General features: G+C 37.5%; 1 protein-coding gene across 2 annotated transcripts in view; it reads right to left on the minus strand.

Annotated features, from left to right (window-relative positions):
* Nucleotides 1-26,265, minus strand: part of SUGCT (succinyl-CoA:glutarate-CoA transferase) — a 667,361-nt gene that overhangs the window by 535,506 nt on the left and 105,590 nt on the right. The gene's annotated exons all lie outside the window — the stretch shown is intronic.

Here is a 26,265-nt window from a genome sequence, read left to right on the forward strand (position 1 = left end):
CCTCATAGCAACTATATGAGAGAGAAGCTCTGATGAACCCATTTTACAAATGAGAAAACTGAGGCATGGAGCAGGTTAGTAATCTGCCCAAGGTTGTGTACCTAGTAAATGTACAAGCCAGGACCTGAACTCAGCTGCTCTAGATTCTGGCATTCTATAATAAATTATGTACAGAATCAGACTCCTTAAAATTTCTGAGTGGTCCTGATCCTGGAAGATTTTATAGGACTATCTTACTTGGTTTAAAAAATAAAGTGATTAAGCATCCTTTTCAATTAAGTAAAAATCTACAGATAAGTTTGACCTTAATTATTACAGAATACTTAATGCTCATTCAAAGTTTTCTGCTTTGCTGCAACTATGTCTTGGCTTCTATTCCAATGTAATTAGAAATAAACTTCAAGCTATAAACATTTTACCTGTAAACACCAAAAAACCAGTAGAGCTGTTATGTAAATTTTAAATCTCTACTTTTATTTACTTAGCAAATAAAAACACATTACCGTATCCTACTCTTCATGGCAATTTTTTAACTCAATGAAAGGAACACACACATTTCGCATTCCTCTGAATTAACGCTAACGACAGTCAAAGCATATTGATGTTTACTTTATATACTGAACTCAAAAGAAAAACATATTTGCATTATACTCAGAATAATTTTGCCAATCCATCTGAATGAAAATCAGACATATGAGGAAACTAGATATCAAATGCCAGAATGTAAGACCAGACAGCAAAGAGAGACAGAATTTCAAAAGCATGTTTAGGATAATACATCAAACATATTTCTTACCGTGAACCACTGACCCAGTCAATCATTTGACTCAAAAAGTGGTTATGAACCACTAAAAAAATGTGATGAGTAAGTGAAAATGTAGAAAAGTAACATTTAGTGACATGATTTACTTATTTATCCCTATGATGGTCTGTCTTCAGTTTCAAACGTCTTCTTCAAATATGATCCCACCTTTTAAACAACTTAATTCCTTAAATATCTGTTTTCAGAATAAAATAATACACTGCTCTGCAACACTAGTTTTCAAAAGAGGTTCTAAAGAATGAAGTTACTTTTGTTTACTGCTTCCTTCAGGCATATTTAGCAGATATCTAATAAGCACTTATTATATGCAAAGCACTCTGTCAGGTGCAGTGGAAGATCCCAAAATTAATAAAACAGAGTTCCATCTCTCAAGAAGGTTAAAATCTATAATTCAGAAGAGAAATAATCAGTTCCATAAGAGACTTTATTTTTAAAAAATCAAGTAGGAATAAAAGGTGCTGTTTGAGCTGACCCTTCAATAAAGGGAATTTAGCCATGCAAATACAAGGAAAAGGGCATTCTACATGAAAGAAATATTGTGTGCAAAGTCACAGCTGAGATGGAAAAGTATTGGGGGCTTTAATGAATTAATTAATTAATGGAAATAAAAAATGAAACAAGGCATTAGATTTGATGACCAGGAAACCATAAATGCTCATTAAGATGCAATATCAGGGACCTCCCTTGTGGCGCAGTGGTTAAGAATCCGCCTGCCAACGCAGGGGACACGGGTTCAGTCCCTGGGCCAGGAAGATCCCACATGCCTTGGAGCAAATAAACCGGTGCGCTGTAACTACTGAGCCTGTGCGCTAGAACCCGTGCTCCACAACAAGAGAAGCCACTGCAATGAGAAGCCCATGCACTAAAAAGAAGAGTAGCCCCCACTCGCCGCAACTAGAGAAAGCCTGCACACAACAACGAAGACCCAGTGCAGCCAATAATTAATTAATTAATTATTTTAAAAAGATGCAATATCAATAAAGCAGAAGCAGTGGGGACAAAAGCCAAATTAAAGGACACTAAGGAATAAATGAAAAGAATGTGGGAGGTGAAAGAATATTTTAGAGGCTTGTGTAAAGGTCCAGGAAGGCAAGAGACTGGACAGTAGCTCACGCAGGTGAGCAGGAAGATACAGGTTTTATTTTCGGAGATGGGAGGAAAAAACACCTGAAATTCATTTAATTATGCAAGGAAAAAGAATAACTGAAAGTGTGGAGTCTTAAGCAAGACGTAAGAGGACAAGAAAGCAAATACAAGAGAAGGGGTTATGGTTTAAAATACCATCTCTCAGCGACGTCTTCCCTAACTCACTCAGATGGGGTCATTTCCTCTTCTCTCTCTTTCTCTGTCCATTAGTAGAATGGAAAGTTCTGGAGGGAAAGAACTTGTCCGGTGTGTTTGGTGCTCTCTTCTCAGCAGCAGGAACACAATCTGAGACAAACTGTAGGCACTCAGTCATTATTAGTTAAACTGGTAAATAAAGGAAGGAATGATACAGTTTTCCTCTAATTCTGGAGGAGAATCTTAATAAAGAAGCAATCTTTCAAGTGAAAAAGAGGAAAGTGGGATGCAATCCCCACAGAAAAGCAGAGGCATCTTCGTAGAATGAGAAGGACAGGCTGATGTGTGCCTTTTCCTCTAAACCCTGCCTCTGCGCACTGCAGTCACACAGAGCAAGTCCATTCACCCTTTTACCACACGCCAAATGGACAAACAGAGAGGCTGAGTTGCCTGAGGCCTCACATTCAGGGTGAGGAAAGCAACAAAGGTGGCTTAGTGACAACCACAGAATCCTCAGGGGTCAAGACTTCACTGAGCTACAAGTGAGTATATGGTTATGCAAAAGATTCATGGATGGGTAAAGAGACAAAATCACTCTTTCCGTAAGTCAGAACTGGCCTAGGAACAGGGGTGGGGTAAGTCAGTAACAGGGGGATCAACAGGTTCTACAAGGGGGCACTAGACAGTTCAGCTCAGAGTCAAAATGTGGAATAAAGGTGGACTCCCACTGACCCTGCAGACTTCCTTCACTGCTCCCTGGAGCCCAGGATGCTTCTTCCACAGAAAGGTGTGACTCATTTTGGGAAGAGCTCCGTAACTGTTGGTTATGCTAGTTCAGGGTACCTTCTCCAACCTCTGTTTTGTCACATGTTTCCTCTCGTTCTGATAACCTCTGCCTTTAGGTCCTGGTGACCTTTTGTCACTGGAACCTGGAGGGTATTATGTTTAGTGAAATAAGTCAGACAGAGAAAGACAAACACCATATGTTAGTACTCATATGTGGAATCTAAAAAATAGAACAAACTAGTAAATATAACAAAAAAGAAACATACAGATATATAGAAAACAAGCCAGTGGTTACCAGTGGGGAGAGAGAAAGGGGGAGGGACAAGATAAGGGTAGGGAATTAAGAAGTACAAACTACTATATATAAAATAAATAAGCTACAGGATCTATTGTACAGCACAGGGAATACAGCCAATATTTTATGATAACTGTAAATGGAGGATAATCTATAAAAGTTTTGAGTCACTATGCTGTACACCTGAAACTAATATTGTAAATAAACCATACCTCAATTAAAAAAAAAAAAAAAAGCCTCCCCCATCTCAATATTAAAAGGAAAACCTTTTGCATTTTCTTCTAAATATAGGGTTTCTCATATCCAGGAGATGGAAAGGACTACATATCCTTGGGATTATACTTACTTTTACATCCTGATTCTTTACACTTAATGAGAATTTCCACATATTTTTATATATTTATTAGGGCTTAATTTTAAATGTCAAAAAAAGAAAAAAAGGAAATTAGCCTTTAAGGCACTATCAGTAGAGGAACTGGAGTAGATATCGTAACGCAAAGGGTTAGGAAAAGCACAAAGCAGAAACCTCAAATACAAACAATATACTAAGTTTGGCAATGAAAGGGGGAAAGAGAGAGAACAATAGCTGGAAGGCATAGCCAAATCACCAAAAATGGTGTCAAATGAAGATTGTTCATGATGTTACCTTTTCCAGGGTATACAGACTTTAATAGAAAATTAATGAAGGCCCAAAAGCCTTGGAGCTAAAGGAATGAATCTCTCTCAGCGGAATTTCAGGCATTTTCCCAGGTTCATGGGAGAAAGATTTTATAATCAAGGGAAGCATTTTCCTAGAACCTTTAAGTCACAGAACTATAAAAAACAACCCTGAATAGAACAGCAGCTTATAAAGCAAGCCCCTGCATGAGAACAAAATTAACTAACTTACACACTCTGCCTATACGTGATCCTTGTGAGTGACTACAAACCAAAAATGTAAAGGTGACTCTGATGATGGTTTTTGTCTGGCCATGTCACATTGCACTGCTCTCCTGAGCTTCTGTGGAATGGTTCCCAGAATAACAGGGGAGACTCGATAGAATGAAGCACATAATTAAGTTCTTTACTGGTGACTCTTCTTAAAGTGACCTCATGGGAGTTCTGAGGAAAGGCGCAAAGCCAGGTGTGGATTAGGACAAGAAATCATGTCACTGATCAAATGATTCAGCAGGTAAAATATGTATTATGTCACTGCACTTCAAGCAAAAATTCATGCAATGAATACAGGTACACAGTGCCAAGGACTGCCGTGTTAACTAACAAAAACCAACTTGGTGATGGGGAAAAAAAAAAACAAACCTCTAAGAACAGCAAAAGAAAGCAAACTCATTCTATACTTCATATGCTAATTCTGTTTTATTTGAAAGTTTAAAAAATCCAGTATTTACATTTCGTTTTTTCATCCAGCAAATATTTATTGAGTGATTACTTTGTTCAGGCAGTGTGCGAGGTGCTGGGAATACACTGGTGAAAAGAGATGGATTCTCTGCCCCATGGAACAGTAAACACGCTAAAGCCCGGTGATGAGAGGCGTTCAGGGGCAGCAATGGGATTGGAAGCAGGCCTAGGGGACTGGGCTCAGAGCGGAGTCTGCATGACAAGCACATTCTTTTCACACTTTCTCGCCCCTCCTCCCACCAACACACACAAAATGCTTTGGCAAATATAACAGTCACCTTTACTAATTTGGGAGTCACTTCGCAGGAACAGAAACAATGAGAATATTTCACTAGATTTACACAAACACTTGGCCAGTCTCTCCTCTGTTCTAATACATCTCACCAGAGATGAAAATCAAGTCAACTGATTTCAGAACCTCGCTAATGTATATCACAGTCAGAACTCATCAACAACAGGCCACGTGGCACAGGCTGGGTGGCTTTTAAGATCTAAGCTGCAAATTGCAGACAAGTTTGGGCTTTTCAACATCACCTCTAAGAGACCTCAAAGGTACACGGACACAATCCGCCTTTGATGATACACTATATTATATATCCACAGTCTCATATGTCCTTAATTCAGCACATTTGCATATGATCTGCATTCTAATATACCCACAAGTATGTTTTTATATGCTAGAAGACTGTAATATGATAGTGCCCCTTAGGAGTTATTCGGCTTTGTTGTGTCGTTTCGCGTACTCATCAGACAATGATCATTCTCCCAGCCACATCCTCCACCTACTCCTTCACCACAATTGGAGGGCTAGACAGTTCTGAAGAGGGCACAGTCTTTGAATCTTTCTGACATCCTCAGCAGTCTGGTGGAAAGCAATTTGGATCCTGAGTCAACAGGCCTGCGTCTCAGTCTCAGCTTCACCCCTTACTGCAAAGTCCTGAGTCAAGTTTGCAAAACATCACTGACCTCCTAACAGTCCTGTTTGTGACTTGAGAACAATATTGTAAAAGTGCTTTGAAAAACACTCAAAAGGAGGAATAATAAAAAATTATCATTAAAAAAAAAAAAAAACACAGTATCCAAGCAAATATAGGCCAAACAGCAAACATAGGGTTTTATGACACAACAATTTAGTAATTTCAACTCATTAGATTGATGTTTTCCATCTTTCACGGATACAAATAATCCATCTAGGAAAAACAACTCCCACAGACGGCAAACCAGGTTAGTCAGCTTTAGAAATTCCAAGTATATTTATTGTTTTTGTTAATCAAAGAAGAATCTCTGAACTGCAAATTTTTTACCTTTTACAGATATTAAACACACATTAAAACTCTATTGGTTTAGAAAAATACCAGTGGAACTGTTGACTAAACTTCTGCGGTTTGACTATAAACTAGCAAATTTTGATTTCCAATAAGATTTCTAACTCAAGTATTATCCATTTACCTTCAGAGGGTATAAGTTGGCAGTTCTATGACCATGATTCAGTTCATGAATGTGTTTTGTTTGGCCCACATAGTATTTCAACCATTGAAAGGTTTTATGTAAAAATTCAGATGTCTTGCTTCAAAAAATGCAAATCTGGCTACTCTGGGCTAGTGGTGGAGAAGGCTTACACTGGCTCACGAGAGCAACTGTTAATATCTCTTCCAAACATGTTCAGTAACAATCACACAAGAGACTTGAAATGAGCTAGGTAGGAATATTTACTCCACGAGAATTGGCAAATGCTGTGGATCGCAGCTTAATTTTTCTTTAAGAAAACTAGTTAGACACTTACAAACACACTCGACCCTTGGGACCACAACCTCACAGGGCAATAACTGGCTGGACTGGGCAGTAACTATGCCCCCCGGATAGGATGTGGGCTCTTTAGTCCATCTCCACCACTATTCCCTATTGTTTTTTGTCTGGCTTAGTTCACTCATTTTAATTACCTGCCCACTACACTTAAGCATTTGATTTTTCAACTCCTGGTTTACAGTCATGCTCTTTAAAAAATAAATAAATAAAACAACTCTGATAACAAAGAAAACAGGCCAAGCCACTGTGCTCGCTTGATAATTAAAAACAAAGAACAGGCTTAAATTCAACACCATTGAACAAACTGAAATACCATCTTAGATTCCTTTTTCTCCCTTTTCTAACCATTGTGTTATTTAAGTAAAAAAGAACATTGTAACAGATTTCAAGTCATAAATTGAGCAGTTAGCAAAATGTATATTTTTAAAAGGTAAGAATATTATTTAATTGTATATTCTTAAGAAACAAAATATGGCCCAGATTGCTGCAGTTCTCTCATCAGGCCCTCCAAATCATCAAATTGTCACTCTCCTCTGGGAGGTGAAGGGGAAAACCACAGCAGGTTTGCATCAAAAGTTTATATGAAGACGGCCTCGGACACCGGAAAGGGCTGCAGAGAACCTGACATAGCCGGACAAGCAACCCCAAAAGCTTGGACAACCATGAGGAAACAAAGAAACACCATGCAGGCAAAGGAGCAGGAAAAAAACCCACAAGACCAAATAAATGAGGAGGAAATAGGAAAAATGCCTGAAAAAGAATTTAGAGTAATGATAGTAAAAATGATACAAAATCTTGATAACAAATTAGAGAAAGTACAAGAAACAGTTCATAAGAACTCAGAAAAACAAACAGCAATGGATAACAAAATAACTGAAATTAAAAATACTCTAGATGCTCTAACCAGCAGAATGACTGAGGCAGAAGAACGAATAAGTGAGTTGGAAGATAGAATGGAAGAAATAAACGCCACAGAGCAGGAAAAAGATAAAAAAATAAAAAGACTAGAAGACAGCCTCAGAGACCTCAGTGATAACCTTAAACGTACCAACATTCGAATTATAGGCATCCCAGAAGAAGAAGAAAACAAGAAAGGGTCTGTGAAAATATTTGAAGAGGTTCTAGTGGAAAACTTCCCCAACATGGGAAAGGAAATAATGAACCAAGTCCAAGAAGCACAGAGAGTCCCATACAGAATAAACCCAAGGAGAAATACACCAAGACACATATTAATCAAACTAACGACAATTCAACACAAAGAAAAAATATTAAAAGCAGCAAGAGAAAAGCAACAAACAACATATAAGGGAAAACCCATCAGGATAACAGCTGACCTTTCTACAGAAACTCTGCAGGCCAGAAGGGAATGGCAGGATATACTGAAAGTCCTGAAAGAGAGAAACCTACAGCCAAGAATACTTTACCCAGCAAGAATCTCATTCAGATTTGAGGGAGAAATCAAAAGCTTTCCAGACAAGCAAAAGTTAAGAGAATTCAGCACCACCAAACCAGCCTTACAACAAGTGCTAAAGGAACTTCTCTAAGTAGGAAACACAAGAAAAGGAAAACACCTACAAATACAAACCCAAAACAATTCAGAAAATGGTAATTGGAACACACATGTCAATAATCACTTTAAATGTAAATGGATTAAATGCTCCAACCAAAAGACACAGACTGGCTGAATGGATCCAAAAACAAGACCCTTCTATATGCTGCCTACAAGAAACCCACTTCAGACCAAGGGATACATATAGACTGAAAGTGAAGGGATGGAAAAAGATATTCCATGCAAATGGAAGTCAAAAGAAAGCTGGAGTAGCAATACTCATATCAGACAAATTAGACTTGAAAGTAAAGACTATTAAAAGAGACAAGGAAGGGCACTACATAATGATCAAGAGATCCATCCAAGAAGAACATATCACAATGGTAAATATCTATGCCCCCAATATAGGAGCACCTCAATACATAAGGCAAATGCTAACAGCTATAAAAGGGGACATCGACAGTAACACAATTATAGTGGGAGACTTGAACACCCCACTTACATCAATGGACAGATCATCCAAACAGAAAATAAATAAAGACACACAAGCTTTAAATGACACATTAGACCATCTCGACTTAATTGATATTTATAGGACATTCCATCCAAAAACGACAGACTACACTTTCTTCTCAAGTGCACACGGAACATTTTCCAGGATAGATCACATCTTGGGTCACAAATCAAACCTCAGCAAATTCAAGAAAATTGAAATCATATCAAGCATCTTCTCAGACCACAACGCCATGAGACTAGATATCAATTACAGGAAAAAAACTGCAAAAAATACAAACACATGGAGGCTAAACAATTCACTTGTAAACAACCAAGGAATCACTACAGAAATCAAAGAGGAAATCAAAAAGTATCTAGAAACAAATGACAACGAAAACACAACAACCCAAAACCTATGGGACGCAGCAAAAGCAGTTCTAAGAGGGAAGTTTATAGCAATACAGTCCTACCTTAAGAAACAAGAAAATGATCAAATAAACAACCTAACCTTACACCTCAAACAACTAGAGAAAGAAGAACAAAGAAACCCCAAAGTGAGCAGAAGGAAAGAAATCGTAAAGATCAGAGCAGAAATAAATGAAAAAGAAAGGAAAGAAACCATAAGAAAAATAAATAAAACTAAAAGCTGGTTCTTTGAGAAGATTAACAAAATTGATAAACCATTAGCCAGACTCATCAAGAAAAAAAGGGAGAAGATGCAAATCAACAGAATTAGAAATGAAAAAGGAGAAGTCACAACGGACACCTCAGAAATACAAAACATCATGAGAGACTACTACAAGCAACTATATGCCAATCAATTGGATAACCTGGAAGAAATGGATACATTCTTAGAAAAATACAATCTTCCAAGACTGAAGCAGGAAGAAATAGAAACCATGAACAGACCAATCACAAGTACAGAAATTGAGGCAGTGATTAAAAATCTCCCAACACACAAAAGCCCAGGACCAGATGGATTCACAGGCGAATTCTATCAAACATTTAGAGAAGAGTTAACACCTATCCTTCTCAAACTCTTCCAAAATATTGCAGAAGGCGGAGCACTCCCAAACTCATTCTATGAGGCTACCATCACCCTGATACCAAAACCAGGCAAAGATGTCACAAAAAAAGAAAACTACAGACCAATATCACTGATGAATATAGATGCAAAAATCCTCAACAAAATACTAGCTAACAGACTGCAACAGCACATTAAAAAAATCATACACCACGATCAAGTGGGGTTTATCCCTGGGATGCAAGGATTCTTCAATATACGCAAATCAATCAACGTGATACATCATATCAACAAATTGAAGGATAAAAACCATATGATCATTTCAATAGATGCAGAAAAAGCTTTTGACAAAGTTCAACATCCATTTATGATAAAAGCTCTCCAGAAAATGGGCATAGAAGGAAATTACCTCAACATCATAAAAGCCATATATGAAAAACCAAAAGCCAACATTGTTCTCAATGGAGAAAAACTGGAAGAATTCCCTCTAAGAACAGGAACAAGACAAGGGTGTCCACTCTCACCACTGTTATTCAACATAGTTTTGGAAGTGTTAGCCACAGCAGTCAGAGAAGAAAAAGAAATTAAAGGAATCCAAATTGGAAAAGAAGAAGTAAAATTATCACTCTTTGCAGATGACATGATACTATATATAGAAAACCCTAAAGACTCTACCAGAAAACTGCTAGCACTCATTGATGAGTTTAGTAAAGTAGCAGGATACAAAATTAATGCACAGAAATCTCTTGCATTCCTATACACGAACAACGGAAGAGCAGAAAGAGAAATTAAGGAAACTCTCCCATTCACCATTGCAACCAAAAGAATAAAATACCTAGGAATAAACCTGCCTAAGGAGGCAAAAGATCTGTATGCAGAAAACTTTAAGACTTTGATGAAAGAAATCAAAGATGACATAAACAGATGGAGGGATATACCATGTTCCTGGATTGGAAGAATCAACATCGTGAAAATGACTGTACTACCCAAAGCAATTTACAGATTTAATGCAATCCCGATCAGATTACCAATGGCATTTTTCACAGAACTAGAGCAAGAAATCTTACGATTTGTATGGAAACGCAAAAGACCCCGAATAGCCAAAGCAATCTTGAGAAGGAAAAATGGAGTTGGTGGAATCAGGCTTCCTGACTTCAAACTATACTACAAGGCCATCGTGATCAAGACAGTATGGTACTGGCACAAAAATAGAAAGGAAGATCAATGGAACAGAATAGAGAACTCAGAAGTAAGCCCAAACACATATGGGCACCTTATCTTTGACAAAGGAGGCACGAGTATACAATGGAAAAAAGACAGCCTCTTCAATAAGTGGTGCTGGGAAAATTGGACAGCAACATGTCAAAGAATGAAATTAGAACACTTCCTAACACCATACACAAAAATAAACTCCAAATGGATTAAAGACCTACATATAAGGCCAGACACTATCAAACTCCTAGAGGAAAACATAGGCAGAACACTCTTTGACATACATCAAAGCAACATCCTTTTTGACCCACCTCCTAGAATCATGGAAATAAAATCAAGAATAAACGAATGGGACCTCATGAAACTTAAAAGCTTTTGCACAGCAAAAGAAACCATAAACAAGACTAAAAGGCAACCCTCAGAATGGGAAAAAATAATTGCCTATGAAACAACGGACAAAGGATTAACCTCCAAAATATACAAGCAGCTCATGCAGCTTCATACCAAAAAAGCAAATAACCCAATCCACAAATGGGCAGAAGACCTAAATAGACATTTCTCCAAAGAAGACATACAGATGGCCAACAAACACATGAAAAGATGCTCAACATCACTCATCATCAGAGAAATGCAAGTCAAAGCCACAATGAGGTATCACCTCACACCAGTCAGAATGGCCATCATCACAAAGTCTGGAAACAACAAATGTTGGAGAGGGTGTGGAGAAAAGGGAACTCTCCTGCACTGTTGGTGGGACTGTAAGTTGGTACAGCCACTATGGAAAACAATTTGGAGGTTCCTTAAAAAACTACAAATAGAACTACCATATGATCCAGTAATCCCACTCCTGGGCATATACCCAAAGAAAACCATAATCCCAAAAGAAACTTGTACCATAATGTTTATTGCAGCACTCTTTACAATAGCCAGGACATGGAAGCAACCTAAATGCCCATCAACAAATGAATGGATACAGAAGATGTGGCATATATATACAATGGAATATTACTCAGCTATAAAAAGGGATGAGATGGAGCTATATGTAATGAGGTGGATAGAACTACAATCTGTCATACAGAGTGAAGTAAGTCAGAAAGAGAAAGACAAATATTGTATGCTAACTCACATATACGGAATCTAAAAATGGTACTGATGAACTCAGTGACAAGAACAGGGAAGCAGATACAGGGAATGGACTGGAGAACTCGAGGTATGGGAGGGGGCGGGGGGTGAAGGGGAAACTGAGAAGAAGCGGGAGAGTAGTACAGACATATATATACTACCAACCGTAAAATAGTCAGTGGGAAGTTGTTGTATAACAAAGGGAGTCCAACTCGAGGATGGAAGATGCCTTAGAGGACTGGGGCAGGGAGGGTGGGGGGGAATCGAGGGGGGGGGGCGTCAAGGAAGGGAGGGAATATGGGGATATGTGTATAAAAACAGTTGATTGAACCTGGTGTACCCCCCAAAAAAAAATAAAATAAAATAATAAAAAAAAAAAAAAAAAAAAAAAAAAAAAAAGAAACAAAATATGAAAACCTGAGAATTTTTATTTCTGGAGGTAAAAATCATCATTGCTTCTCAAAACTATGAAGTCTCTTTTGGTTTGTCTGAAGACCTTATATGGATATTTGATGGAAATCTTGAAAACCTGGGCAGAAAAATTCCTACACAAGACAAACCTCTGATTAAATGACTCTATCGATAAGAATGTCTGAACATGAAAGCAGATACAACAGCGGTCAGGAAAATTCCCTTTCATGTCACATTACGTGGGTTCATACACAGATGACTATTGCTTAGTTTGCCTGCCCTAATACGCAGGTCTGTGCTTCCAAAGACAATAACACTTTCACTTATCACTCCATTCCCTTGGGGCATGAGTATCAGAGATCTACCTGCTACAAGAAAAGCATTTTCCCAAAACTACTTCCAAGGTCCCAACAACAAAAATACAAGACAAAATTAGGGAAAGAACACAGACCAATGGAAATTCCTAAAACAGTTCCCATCAACGGCTTTTGTATTTCTGGACACGTCCTAGCAGTACCCACCACCACCAAAAGGAAGGGGCCATGTGAGGATCTGTCAGGAGTCTCCGTCTCAGCGCACCACTTTTAAAATTCTATCTTCCCTCCTCTACCTGCCACTAAATTTGTTTTCAGTCTCAGACCTACTTTAGCTTGGTTACTGGCCTTTTTTTTTTTTTCCAAGATGCTCAAAAATAACAATTGTTTGGACTTCTGTGCTAGCCCTGAAATTATAATAGGGTCATTTTATGGTAGGAAGACAAGGAGATTAAAGAAATAGAAAGAATGGAAGGAAGGAAGGGAGAGAGGGAGAAAGGAAAGGAAAGAAAAAATAAAGGGCATAAAACATGTTTTGACGTAACATGAGAGAAAAGGACGAAGTCTTAAAAAGAGAAAGAGGAAAGCAACTGTCCTGTGTCCTTTCAGGTTGTGCTTAACGTAAACTTTGGGTCAGTATCCAAATACTGTTTTTATTGATCATCCTGAAAAAATGTTGCCTCTAATTTTCTGCACACTCCTATGTACGTGAGACATTCTCAAGTGAACATGGGAAAGCTCAGAAAATGATCCAGATAAAGTCAAGAGGAGGCTATGATAGTACCAAGAACAAAAACAAAGGAAAACAATAGCAGAAAGAACAAGAGTTTTACCAGTATTCAGTAAAGCACCAGCTGCACTGCTTTATGCTGAGCTTTGTTTCAGCATATTAATTTTCACCAATTTAAAGCTCAAGGCCTAGATCTCAGTTACCTCAAGAGGAACTGAGTTCTTTTAGGAGAAGAACTCGAGCTAAGCCAGAGTGCTTTTACTCAAAATTCTCAGGTTTGCACTGCAGCTGATATTTCCTAGACTTACAAGGAGTAATCTCAGTTCTCCACCTAGTCTAAAGCACCAGCACCCGCGGACCTCATATGCATATTTACAGTAAACAATATGTCATCAGTATTTTTAACTTAGTTTTGGTTGAGGCATTTTAACATGTACACTCCCTCGACTTAAAAAAAAAAAAAGCAGTAGCAAAGTAAGACTTTTATTTTTCCATGTTTACATTCTAAATAATTGCAAGAGGTCATCAAAAGTAAAGGCTTTGGGTAAAAACATCAGACTCTGTTGCAACCAATATGCTCTGTCAGTATACGGAGGGTTAAGGAACGTGGTAATAAGGTGAAAGGGTGCTGAGGAGGGGTTAAAGGAAAAGGAACAAAAAAAGGTGGAGACAATGGGAATAATAATAACAATAAAAGCTAACACTTATTTAGTGCTGACTACGTACTGGGGACTGCAGTCAGCACTTTACATACGTAAATTCGTTTTAATCTCTGTAGAAATCCGGGAGGCAAACACTGCTATCATCCCCATTTAATGAATTCGGAAACTGAGGCATAGAGCCCATTTCAAGACTTGCGCAAGGGCCTCAGCTACTTAGTAGCACACTGAGGACTTTAACCTCAGCAGTGTGGCTGGAGTCCGCGTTCCTAATCACTACCCTGGAGGCCTGAAGAGGAAGGTTACCAAATGGAAAGAAGTTAATTCAACAATAGGGTTAAAATTAAGTTTAAAAAATAACCAGCTGAGGTTTTACCTTATAGAGAAAAAAAATACATGTTGCATGCAGATGAAAATGTCTACCTAATAAACATTTTAATGTGTGCCTGGCAACAGATAAGTGCAATCACAAACATTAGAATGAATGTAAAAAGCCTTCTCCAGAAAGATGTGAGCACAGTATTTTAACCAACCAAGAGGTCCTAATTCTAGTGCAACTCGTGAGCCCGCAGTGCCACCCAGTGATAGTGGAGGTAAACCACATGTATATCCTCTTCTGCAAGTTTCCATAATCTTTTCTATAACTAAAACAGAATTTTCACACAAAAAAAGGAAACTTAGATTAGTAATAACCTATCTTTTATTTTACTATAGCTTTTTCCAAACTGCCCTTACATTTAAATTTCCTCTCCATTATTCCTTAATTAAACATATGACTGTAACAAGACCAACCCAAACTATTAACTTGAGGGCTAAGAGAGCTTGCTTGCTGAAAAGTTAGTAGAGTGTTTCATTTTCCCGAAGAAATCATTCAAAATATTTGTTAACAGCATTTCAGTCACCCAGTGAGAACATAATGTTGTCACCATGTAGGGTACTTCAGTGTTTGCTAATATGACCTTTCAGTGGAGAATGGGGTTCAGAGCAGCCAGTGTGGAAGGCTGAAAACGCCTGCTCCAAACAGCAAAGGAAAACGTCAGCAGGTCCCCCATCAGCCGTACCTGAACTATGGAACCTCCAAAAAGAAACAGATGCAGCAATTAGGCACCTGGTGGAGGAGGGAAGTGGGGGTGTTGGGGGGAAGTCAAGCATCAAACAAGGCAAAATTTATCTACAGACCCAAACAGACACGTAATCATTTTTTTAAAGTTCTCATACAGGAATGTTCACATTATAAAAACTTCAATTCTAAAGTTTAGTTTTCATCCAAAATCATATTATAGCTGATTATACCACTAAGACAAAACAATTATACATAAGAAAGGCTCATCAGTAAGTTTTTTCGTTGGTGGTGGTGTTTGTTTTTTGTTCGTTTGTTTGTTTTTGATAGACTTTATTTTTTGGAGCAGTCTTAGGTTCACAGGAATACTGAGCAGAGGGTACAGAGATTTCCCATATACTCCCTGCGCGCACACATGCATGGCCTCCCCAACTAACAGCATCCCCTACCAGAGTAGGACATTTATTACAACTGATGAACCTACACTGACCCATCAAGTGAATTCTTCTACTAAGATTTTTTTTCTGGAATAGTCACCAAACATTTAATAGTAGTTATTGCTAAGGAGTGGAATAACAAAAAACTTATAGTTACGAAGTTATACATTTACATATTTTTGGCATTTTTTTCCAGATACGTATTTGTTTTGTTAAAAGTGTGGAAAAGTCCTGTGCATCACTGTATTACAACCATTAGGAAGAAACCCTGAACGATACGACATTTGTCTCTACTTTCTATATATTCCTTATACATTTCAGTCAGTGTGCAACTGATATTTTTACATACACTAATAAAATACAGCTTTTGCTTAAATTATAAAATATCCTTCACCACAGAACTACTTATAAATCTAACTATTTTGTGAAGTATATTTTCCAATTAGCAGCTAAGCCAGCTTTTAAATTCTTTCATTTTTAAAATGCCATGATTGATAACATGTCTCTGGGAATAAACATGATTAAAAAGGTAAATATGTGAACGCTGATCACCGGTATGTGAGAAGTGGAGTGTTGAGGTTCACGTCTGTGGCCCCTGAAATGTCCCTCTCTGCAGCTGTTTCCTTTCAAGTCAAGGGTTCAGGATGATGAGTTCACATACTCCTAAGGCTGCAAGTCACACTGACAAACCAGCTGCTGATCTGCAGCTAGTCCGCCTCATTGCTAGCGTTATGTTCAATGCACCATACAGTCATAAAGCTGTAAGCTTCTCTCTAAACCATTCTTTGTTCTTTTAGTTCCCTGACAAGCTAAAGGGCCCCTTGGGAGCTTACAGAGCAAAACCTCAAGTACAGTGATGCCCATAACTAAATCCACAGGAACAAGCCAAGAAAGTTGCTACACATATGATTTGAGTCTTGAGTAAAAATTACTTGTGGGAACCTTAATGCTATTTAATCTTAAGAGTATCAGGATGATATGTGATAGAGATAACCTTGCAGGTTTATTCTAAGACATACCATCTTTTCAACTGCGACCCATGGGTCTACTGCATCAGAGTTGCCTGGGCTGCTTCAAAGTGGCAGGCTCTTGAGTCCTGCCCCAGACCCACTGGATCTCAACCCTTGAGTGTGAGGCCCAGGAATGGGGTTTCTTCTAAAGCTCCCTGGACTCTTACGCACCTATTAGAATGGCCAAAATCCAGATCATTGACAACACCAAATGTTGGTGATGACTTGGAGCAAGAGGAACTCTCATTCGTTGCTGGTGGGAATGCAAAATGGTACAGCCACTTTGGAAGACAGTTTGCTGGTTTCTTACAAAACTAAATATAATCTTACCATATGACCTGGCAATCTCATTGCTGGTAATTACCCAAAAGGAGTTGAAAACTATGCCACTCAAAAACCTACACATGGACATTTACAGTAGCTTTTTCTCATAGTTGCCAAAACTTTGGTACATATAGACAATGGAATATTATACAGCACTAAAGAGCAATAAGCTATCAAGCCATGAAAAGACATGGAGGAAACTTAAATCCATATTACTAAGCGAAAGAAGCCAATCTGAAAAGGTTACATATTGTGTGATTCCAATTATATGACTTTCTGAAAAAGGCAAAACTCTGGAGACAATAAAAAGATCAGTAGTTGCCAGGGTACTGGAGGAAGGGGAAAGAGGAAATGAATAGATAAGAACAGAGGATTTTTAGGGCAATGAAAATATTCTGTATGATTCTATAATGATGGATATATGTCATTACACTTCTATGCAAACCCAAAGAATGCACAAGACCAAGAGTGAACCCTAAGGTCAATTACGGGCTTTGGGTGATTATGATGTGTCAATGTAGATTTATCCTCGGAAGAAAAAAAAATGTACCATTCTGGTGAATAATGGTACACTCTGGTGAGTGTAGACTATTCGTGTGTGTGGTGCAGGGGATATATGAGAAATCTCTGTACCTTCCTCTCCATGTTGTTGTAAACCTAAAACTGCTCTCAAAAAATTAAGTTTAAAAAAAGCTCCCTGGTGATGGTCATACACCCTAAGTTTGGGAATTATTTTATGGAACAGCGGTTCTCAAAGTTTGCTACACATTAGAATCATCTGGAGAGCTTTTAAAAATCCCAGTGCCCAGGCCATGACCCATACTAATTAAACCAGTGTCTCCTGGGGTGGGACAAGAGCAGCAGTTTTTGAAACTTCCCAGATGATCCCAATGTACAGCCAAGGTTAATCATCGGTGTTATAAAGCTTCAGCATGCAACTTAGAGACCAAATTCAGCTTTCCCGGGTGTCAAGCCACACTCAGCTTGAGATTTTTAACAGTTACAATAACTAAAACGTTTAATACCCTGTTAGTCATGGTGGCAACAAAAAAGACCTAAGTAAGCCACCATAAAAAAATAATGTTAAGTATGAGTTAAACATGGAAAAAATCCTCGTTACCAATATGACAATAGACAAAAAAGAGGGGGGAGGTTTTCAACAGTTAATTTGAGTCAAACAAGGACACATTAAGTCCAGGCTTCACTGACATAAAACTTATGCTCAAAATATTGCAAATCAGTTTTATTGCATAACATGATGGAGGAAGTGACCAGTAGTGTGAGATTTTTTTCATACTATTACAAATCAATCTGCAACAGTTTGGGGATATTTAGAAGACACTGAAGCAGAATGGGTATCAAAACAAACTAAATTTTCAATAAGGTACCAACATCAGAGAAATAAAATGATTCAGTGAGCTTTCTCTCAAGTCAAGGCCTTTTGTAGTTAAAAGACTGAAAGATGCACTGTTTTCCTTCAGTGGCTTACCAGATAGTACATTATTAAATTTGAGACAACATATCTGAATACAGTGGACTTGACACTACAGTCACAGAATTTTAAAAGCATGTCTTTACTCAAAGAAGTACAAATTTCAGACTCAAATTGTGCCTATAAATTGAACAGAAGGCCAAAGGAGAATGTACTCATTTTATTATTGCAGCCTGGTTTGAGTTCAATAGAATCAAAAATATAAAAGAATTACAGAGCTATTTAGTGAAAAGGAAGTCATCGTTTTAGAAAAGATTCAATGGTATATATGGTTTCAAACCATGCTTTAAGTTTCTTCAGCTTCCATTAGAGAAAACCTCAGAGTGTATGTGTATTATCATCCACCCATAAGAGTGATTCAGTTTCAGGAAGACTTGATTGAACTGAAAACAAACTAACCCACCAAGAAGACACAGTGTTCTTGGAATTTTAGAGATAAGTATATGGATTCTAGAGCTACCCTGAAATTTCTGGCAATTGCCTCCCAGCAATGTTTTAATCCTCTGCCCCTATGAAACTCCACCTAAAATAGAAAATTGCTGAATAATCACTGACGTATAGCTTGAATCAGAATTGATATGGACCTTTGCTTGTACAGAACATGAGTTTTTTTTTTTTAATATTAACTAAACTTTATATATAAAACTGAAACTTTCTAGAGCCACTTCCGCCTGTTAAGTTGGTGAATTAGTTTCCTACTGCTGCTGTTACAGATTACCTCAAACTTAGTGGCTTAAAACAATACAAAGCTATTATCTCACAGTCCTGGAGGTCAGAAGTCTAAATCACTCTCACAGGCTAATTTCAAGGGATTGGCAAAGCTGGTTCCTTCTGGAGACTCTCAGGTGAGAATCTGTTTCCTTGAACCTTACAGCCTTTAGGGGCATCTGCATTCCTTAGGTGCATGGCCCCTTTCCTAGCATCATTCCACCTTCTTGCTACCATTGTCAGATCTACTGACTCTGATCTTCCTGCCTCCCTCTTATAAAAACCCTTATAATTACACTGGGCTCACCCAGATCACCCAGGATAATTTCTCCATCTCAAAAGTCTTAATCATATCTACGGTATTCATTTAGCCAGGTAAAGTAATATATTCATAGGTTCTGGGGATAAGAACATGGACATCTTTCAGGGCCGTTGTTTGGTCTACCACAGGTAGTAATAGGGAAGGAGCAGAGAGTGGACATAGTTATGGTTAAACATTACTTTTCACTTTCAACACAAGTGCGGAAGGAAGAAAGGAAATACTGGAAATTCAATGCACCTTCCCACTCTTCTGTGTTCTGAGACTGCTCTGGACATTGCAATAGCCATTAACATATGTGGCTATTGAGCCCTTGATGAGGGTATTTTAAATTAAGATGTGCTATAAGCATGAAGTACATATCGAATGTGAAAGGCTTAGCACAGAAAAAAATGTAAAATAACTCCTCATTAATTTTATATCAATCTTACATTTTGAAATAAAAATATTTTTGGTATATTTTGTTAAATTAAATATGTAATTAAAATTAATTTCATTTGTTCCTTTTTACTTTTTTTAATGTGGTTAATAGAAAAATTTTAATTACATACAAAGGAAGGTAGCACTTCTGTGATGGTTAATTCTACATGTTAACTCGTCTTGAGCTGAGGGATGCCCAGATAACCAGTAAAACATTATTTCTGGGTGAGTCTACGAGGGTGTTTCCAGAAGAAACTATCATTTAAATAAAGAATAAATGAAGATTTTCCCCACCAATTTGAGTTGGCATCAACCAATCTGACGAGGGTCTGAATAGAACAAAAAAGCAGATGTAGGGCCTATTTGCTCTCTACCTGAGCTGGGGCATCCATCTTCTCCTGCCCTTGGACATCGGCACTCCTGGTTCTTGGGCCTTCAGACTCAGACAGAATTACACCACTGGTTTTCCTATACCATACAGACTACATAGTTTTTGTATGATATATGCATATATACATATCAATAGAATGTATATATATATCAATATCATGATACACATACATCCTATTGGTCTGTTTGGAGTATCCTGACTAATAAAACTTCAAAAAAAGGTGAAGTAATGATCTCTGCTGTAAAAGTAATGAGAATACCAGAAAAATTCTCCAAATTAACTTTTTTAGAACTCTGGACCTTAGCCAAAGCCCTGGAACAACTAAGGAATGATTATTCAAGAAAAAAGATTAAATGTAAGTAAGAACAGCAAGCTTTACAATGTCTTAACTTGCCATATTACATCCACCTCTATCAGCTCTGTGGTAGCCTTAAAAACCAACAGCCTCACAGGTAGCTATGAATATCAGAAACCTAGAAGCCACAGAAGTGAGCAGAATGAGTTTAAAGTTTATGAAAAAGCCCCATCATGAGAGAATTGTCACTATTTAACCTGTCTGGCAGTGTCCTGGAAAAGGCTCATTTTCAGGTTTGCTGTGTATTTGACTTGCCTCAGAGCTTAACTCAGTGCAAAAATCCCTATCCTCAGAACATTTGTCAAAAACAATCAGCAGTGACTGTTCAACATCACAGCTGGCTGAGGTGGAAATACCAACTGGAACAAACAAGAGGCTAGCCAAAAACTGAAAAGGAAACACTGGGTAGAGAGATGTCCACAGGGAATACTGGAAAGCTCCCACGTATTCCCGGGAATCTAGAAGGCTACATGCACATTCAGAGCTGTGTGCACGCACAAGAAAGACCTGAGAAGCCCCAATATCTCACTTATAGCCAACCTTGAGGTTTTGCACAAGCATGAATGAAGGAAAAGTTGTAAACTCTGTCCCAACACACTGAGTGTCTCACCAAAGGCAAGGAGATGCATTGGTTTAAGGCAGTTAAGAAATTCTATGCCTAAACACCAGCTGACCACTAAGCTAACTGAGCATAGCAGCTTCACAAGACAAAAAATAAAGACTTTACAAAATTCATTCAGAAAAGTCACTAAACAAAAATATAACAACAATGAACAGCAACAAAAACAAACCCTTGGGCAGGGGAGAAATCTGAACTCCACAGTTTCAACATTCTATTATTTAAATATCCAGTTTTCAGCAACAAAAAAATTATGAAGCATACAGGAAAGTATGGTCATTCATAGGGGAAAAAAAGGCAGACAATAGAAACTGTCTCTAACAAAGCCTAGATGTTGTACCTAATAGACAAAGACTTTAAGTCAGCTGCTATAAATATGTACAAAGATCTGAAAGAACTCCTAACTAAAGAATTAAGAGAAAGGGTGAGAATGACTATGAGAGTGGAATCCTAGGCAAGAAGAGAGACTAAAAGGGGTAGGATAAATATTTGAAGAAGTAATAGCTAAAACAAAAAATACGCACACACATGCATGCACGCACACACACCACACACACAATGGGAATTAAAACAGTACACTAAAAATTATCTATTTAACAATCAAAAGGCATTAATGGTGGGACGGAGAAATACAAAAGACACAGGACGTAGAAAACAATGGCAAAATGGCTAACAAAAAAAGCAGAGATTGGCAGAATGCACTAAAAAATTGATCCAACTATCTTCTGTCTATAAAATACACACTTTAGATTCACAGACACAAAGAGATCAAAAGTAAAAATGTGAAAAAGATATACCATGTGTAATGGGTTGAATTGTGTCTCCCAAAAAATTCATATGCTGAAATTCTAACCCTAGCACCACAGAATGTGGCCATATTTGGACAAAAGGTCTTTTAAGATGTAATTAAGTTAAAATGAGGTCACTAGGATGTGCCCTAATCCAGTATGACTGATGTCTTCATACAAAGAGAAAATTTGGACACAGACATACATGTGCAGAAGGAAAATGATGTGAAAACACAGGGAATGATAGCCATTGACAAGCCAAGGAGAGAGGCCTGGAGCAGATCCTTCCTTCATGACCCTCAGAAGAAATTAACCCTGACAACACCCTGACTTTAGAGTTCAGCCCTCCAGAACTGTGAGAAAATAAATCTCTGTTGCTTAAGCCACCCAGTCTATGGTACTTTGTTAAAAAATAATACATCATGGAAAGGGTAACCAAAACAGATTGAGTACATAAGAATATCAGACAAAATAGACTTGGAGACAAAAATTGTTTCTAGAGGCAAATAAGTGCATTTTATAGTGATAAAATGGTCAATTTATCAGTAACACATAACAATTATAAACATGCATGTACCTAACAAGACAGCACCAAAATCATGAAGCAAAAACTGACAGAATTGAAAGAAGCAAGAGACAATCCTATAGTAATACATGGAGACTTAAAAATACCACTTCAACAATAGATACACCAAGTAGGCAGAAAATCGACACAGAAATAGAAGACTTGAAATGCAAAAATGCAAATCAAAACCACTTCACACCCACTATAAAAGCTAAAGTAAAAACTATGGAGAACAGCAAGCGTTGACAGGAATGTGGAAAAACTGTTGGTTCAGTATACAAGTTGGTTAAATACACAAAAATCAGGCAATAATCAAATAACATATTAACAGGACAAGTGATGCAAAGCAGTTAATCATCTCAATAGTCACAGAAATAGCATTTGCAAAATCCAACACGCTTTCATGATAAAAGTATTTAGCAACCCAGAAATAAAGGGAATTTGTTCAATCTAATAAAGAGCATCAATGGAAAAAACCACAGCTAATATCATGCATACTGGTGAAAAACTGGATTTTTTTGCCCTGAAATCAGGAAAAAGAAAAGCATGTCTGTTCTTGCCACTTATACTCAACACTGTACTGGGGCTCTTGCCACCTAGGGCGATTAGGCAAGAAAAAGAAATAAAGGGCATCCATGTCAGAAAAGAAGTAAAACTATCTCTATTCACAGATGCCATGACCCTGTATATGGAAAACTCTATAGTATCCACTACAGTACTGTTAGAACTAAAAACACAAGCCCAGCAAAGCTGCAAGGTACAAGAGCAATAGACAATCACTACGGTAAGTTCTACTGTTCAGGGCTGACCACGTTACTTATCAAATCAAAATCAAAATTATTCTCCCAAAAGACAAGTCTAGATTTGTTCTATTTGTATACCCCCCCTTACAAGTTAAGATATATTCCCCAGGCATCCTTATTCACCATAACATTGCCAGGAATAACAGCATGCTTGGTTGGCACTGGGCACTCAATAAACATTTACATGAATAAATGAATGAATACCAGGAGGGCCTTATACCCTTAAGGAGAGTGGACGTATAGTACAGTCTCTGGATCCAGACTGAGTTCAGGTCCCAACTCTGTTATTAACTGGCTGTGTGACACAGAGCAAGTTACACTGTTATTCTACGCCTCTTCTTCCTCAGTAAAATGGGAATAATAGAACTGTTGGGGAAATAAATTAGTTAACATATGCAATGTGCTTAGAACCATGTTTAGTATAAAGTAAGTGTTATCTAAGTTTTATTATGTTATTAAAGTCACCCAATAATTCAACGTTGGAGAATATGAACAGGCTCTACAATACAGCATCTGCTCCAAGGTCAGCAAGTTTACAGCACTCTCCCAATGTTGCACCTTATATTATTATTGTTAATAATCACAGCACTCCTTTTCCAGGACCTGTCTCAGTCTTCTCAGTACCTGTCTCCAGTCAGCCCAAGTGGCAGAAAAGACTAACACTGTATGCAATCCTGTGCTGCTTCTACTATCATTCCATAAAAATGGCACCAGAACTCAAACTCCTGCTCTACAGGCTTGACCTAGTACCGTACCAACAAACTCCCTCCCTGCAAAGAACAGTCTGTTATGGACTTCTAACTTCTCAGGGGTCTTCTAACCATAGAATATTGGATTTAAATTATATGTCATATAATTTATGTGACATAATTCAAATTATTTGTCACATCCCATGTTTATTCTTCAGATGAGTATTAATAAACGATCAGATTTAGTGCTAATGTCAACTTCTAAATGATGTCTTTCATTGGCCCTTTTGTCAGTTCCTAGGACATGTCAAGTTTTGTCCTGCTTCAGGCTTTTGCATTAATTTTTCCCTCCAGCTGGAATAATCCTGCCCTGGCTAACAGAAGTGTCCTGTTATCTTTATCAAACTCTTACTTCCCTTGTGCAAATTTATTACTTATTACTTGTTTATTGTCTGTATATCCAACTACAATGTAAATTCCATGGGGCAGGAAACTTGCTGGCTTATTTATCATTTATTGTATAATCTGGCATAAGAAACAAGTGTCGACGGATGGAAAGATGGATAATGGATGGAAAGATGGATAAGGGATGGAGGATGGATGGATTCCACTGGTGCAGATTCAACTTAATTTCTTAGTCCCTAAAGTGAGTATCAATAGTTTAAAAAAATAGAGACCAAAATTATAAGCTTTAAAGTGAAAATATATTTCGTATATGGCATTTACCATAATGGAAAAGTAAATTAAGCATTTTAGAAGATTTTCTATGAAAATGGTTGAAATCAAAGCAGCTTTTTTTTTAGCCCTCAATTATCTAGAAAATGAAATCAACCAGAATATCAAAATTTTTAAGCACTTCAGCTAATCAAGATCTTCTTTTACATTGTTGATATATGACTCTAGGTTACAATAAAAAAAAAACGGAAAAATTATTTGCCCTATATCTCATATACATTCTGTGAAGAACTAAAGTGATTTTCCTAGAAGTTAAATCTCAGTCACTATGCTTCATGCTAGTGGTTTACTTATCCTTTAGCTGCAATGATAACATAATAGTTGGGGCCAAATATCAACAGATACATTCCACCAGGAATCAGTTGGTCCATAACTTGGGGCAGGTAAAGAGCCACCATTAATAAGCCAATATAGAAGGATGTAACTTTTACATCTACATAAAATTTTCTCACCCTAGAAAGTACAAAGATGTAGGTGGAATCATTTAACTTAGCAACAAAAACAAATTGTTCTAACTCTAGTAATAGAGAATAGAGGTGACTCTAAGACTGATAAACCCACCTCTAGGAACAGTCAATTAAGTTCACTATTGTACAAGATCCTGTAAGGACAAAATCTAAATTCAGGGAATATTTGTCAACACAGATCCATCTTTCTTCTCCTATTTCTTTTATATCTTGATCTTAATTATGTTTCTATTTTGCAGAACATTTTGAAAGCACCAAATTGTTTTAAAGTATCTAATGAGAGAATTAAATTAGATCACAATGCAAATTGTCTTCCTGTTTTATTCTTTTCTCCTTTGAGATATTCTCCCACTAGTAATTATCAATTATTACAAGTTAAAAGCCTTGGTTCCCCTCACTGTGGTTCATATCATATAAAATATGACATGTGCATGAATATAACTAAAGATTTCACTTACACAAAACCAGAGAATCTTCCCAATACACTTGCATTTTGCTGAATCGTCTTTAAAAAAAAAATAGTGAACCATGTTTTGTAATGCAGTCAATTTGTATTCAATCCAACCAACAGTATAAAATAATAACATAAAATAATAATTACATAAAATTCTTTGTAGTTTTCTTTGGAAGTCATCTGATTTTTCATTTTGGGGTGTGTCTTTACTTTCCTACTTACACATCTTAATATTAGTTAAATGTTGATATTCACTTATTCCCCAAACTTAAAGTGACAGAGCAGTGGGAGGCCTTAGAGAATACTAGTTAAAGAATGGAAATTAGATGAGGATTAAAAATTGGCCACAAATAACCAAGGATTGTCAGGCTGGCAAGAATCTTCCAGGCAAGAATGCACCAGGCTCCTCAGGGAGATTCAAATACAAATGTGTAGTTCCCAGATTTCTTCAACTTTCTGATACTACCCTTTTTCTCTCTCCCTGCTCCAGTCTCTCAACTTCTTTGGCCACAAACTACTGCTTCTCCATCTTTCCATCCTCTACTCTCCCTTCAGTATAATCTCAACTTTCAGCCTCCACTTCCTGCCTGGATACAGCACTGTCTTTCCTCACAGATTTGGCACATTTTAGACTGTTCTTCTGGAGCTGACTTATTAATTAGGTCTAGTGCCTAAGGCCCACAATACTTTAGGGGTACACAAAAATGTTTTAATTTTAATTTCT

The sequence above is a fragment of the Hippopotamus amphibius genome, chromosome 4, assembly GCF_030028045.1.
Source record: "Hippopotamus amphibius kiboko isolate mHipAmp2 chromosome 4, mHipAmp2.hap2, whole genome shotgun sequence".
NCBI classification, from domain to species: domain Eukaryota; kingdom Metazoa; phylum Chordata; class Mammalia; order Artiodactyla; family Hippopotamidae; genus Hippopotamus; species Hippopotamus amphibius.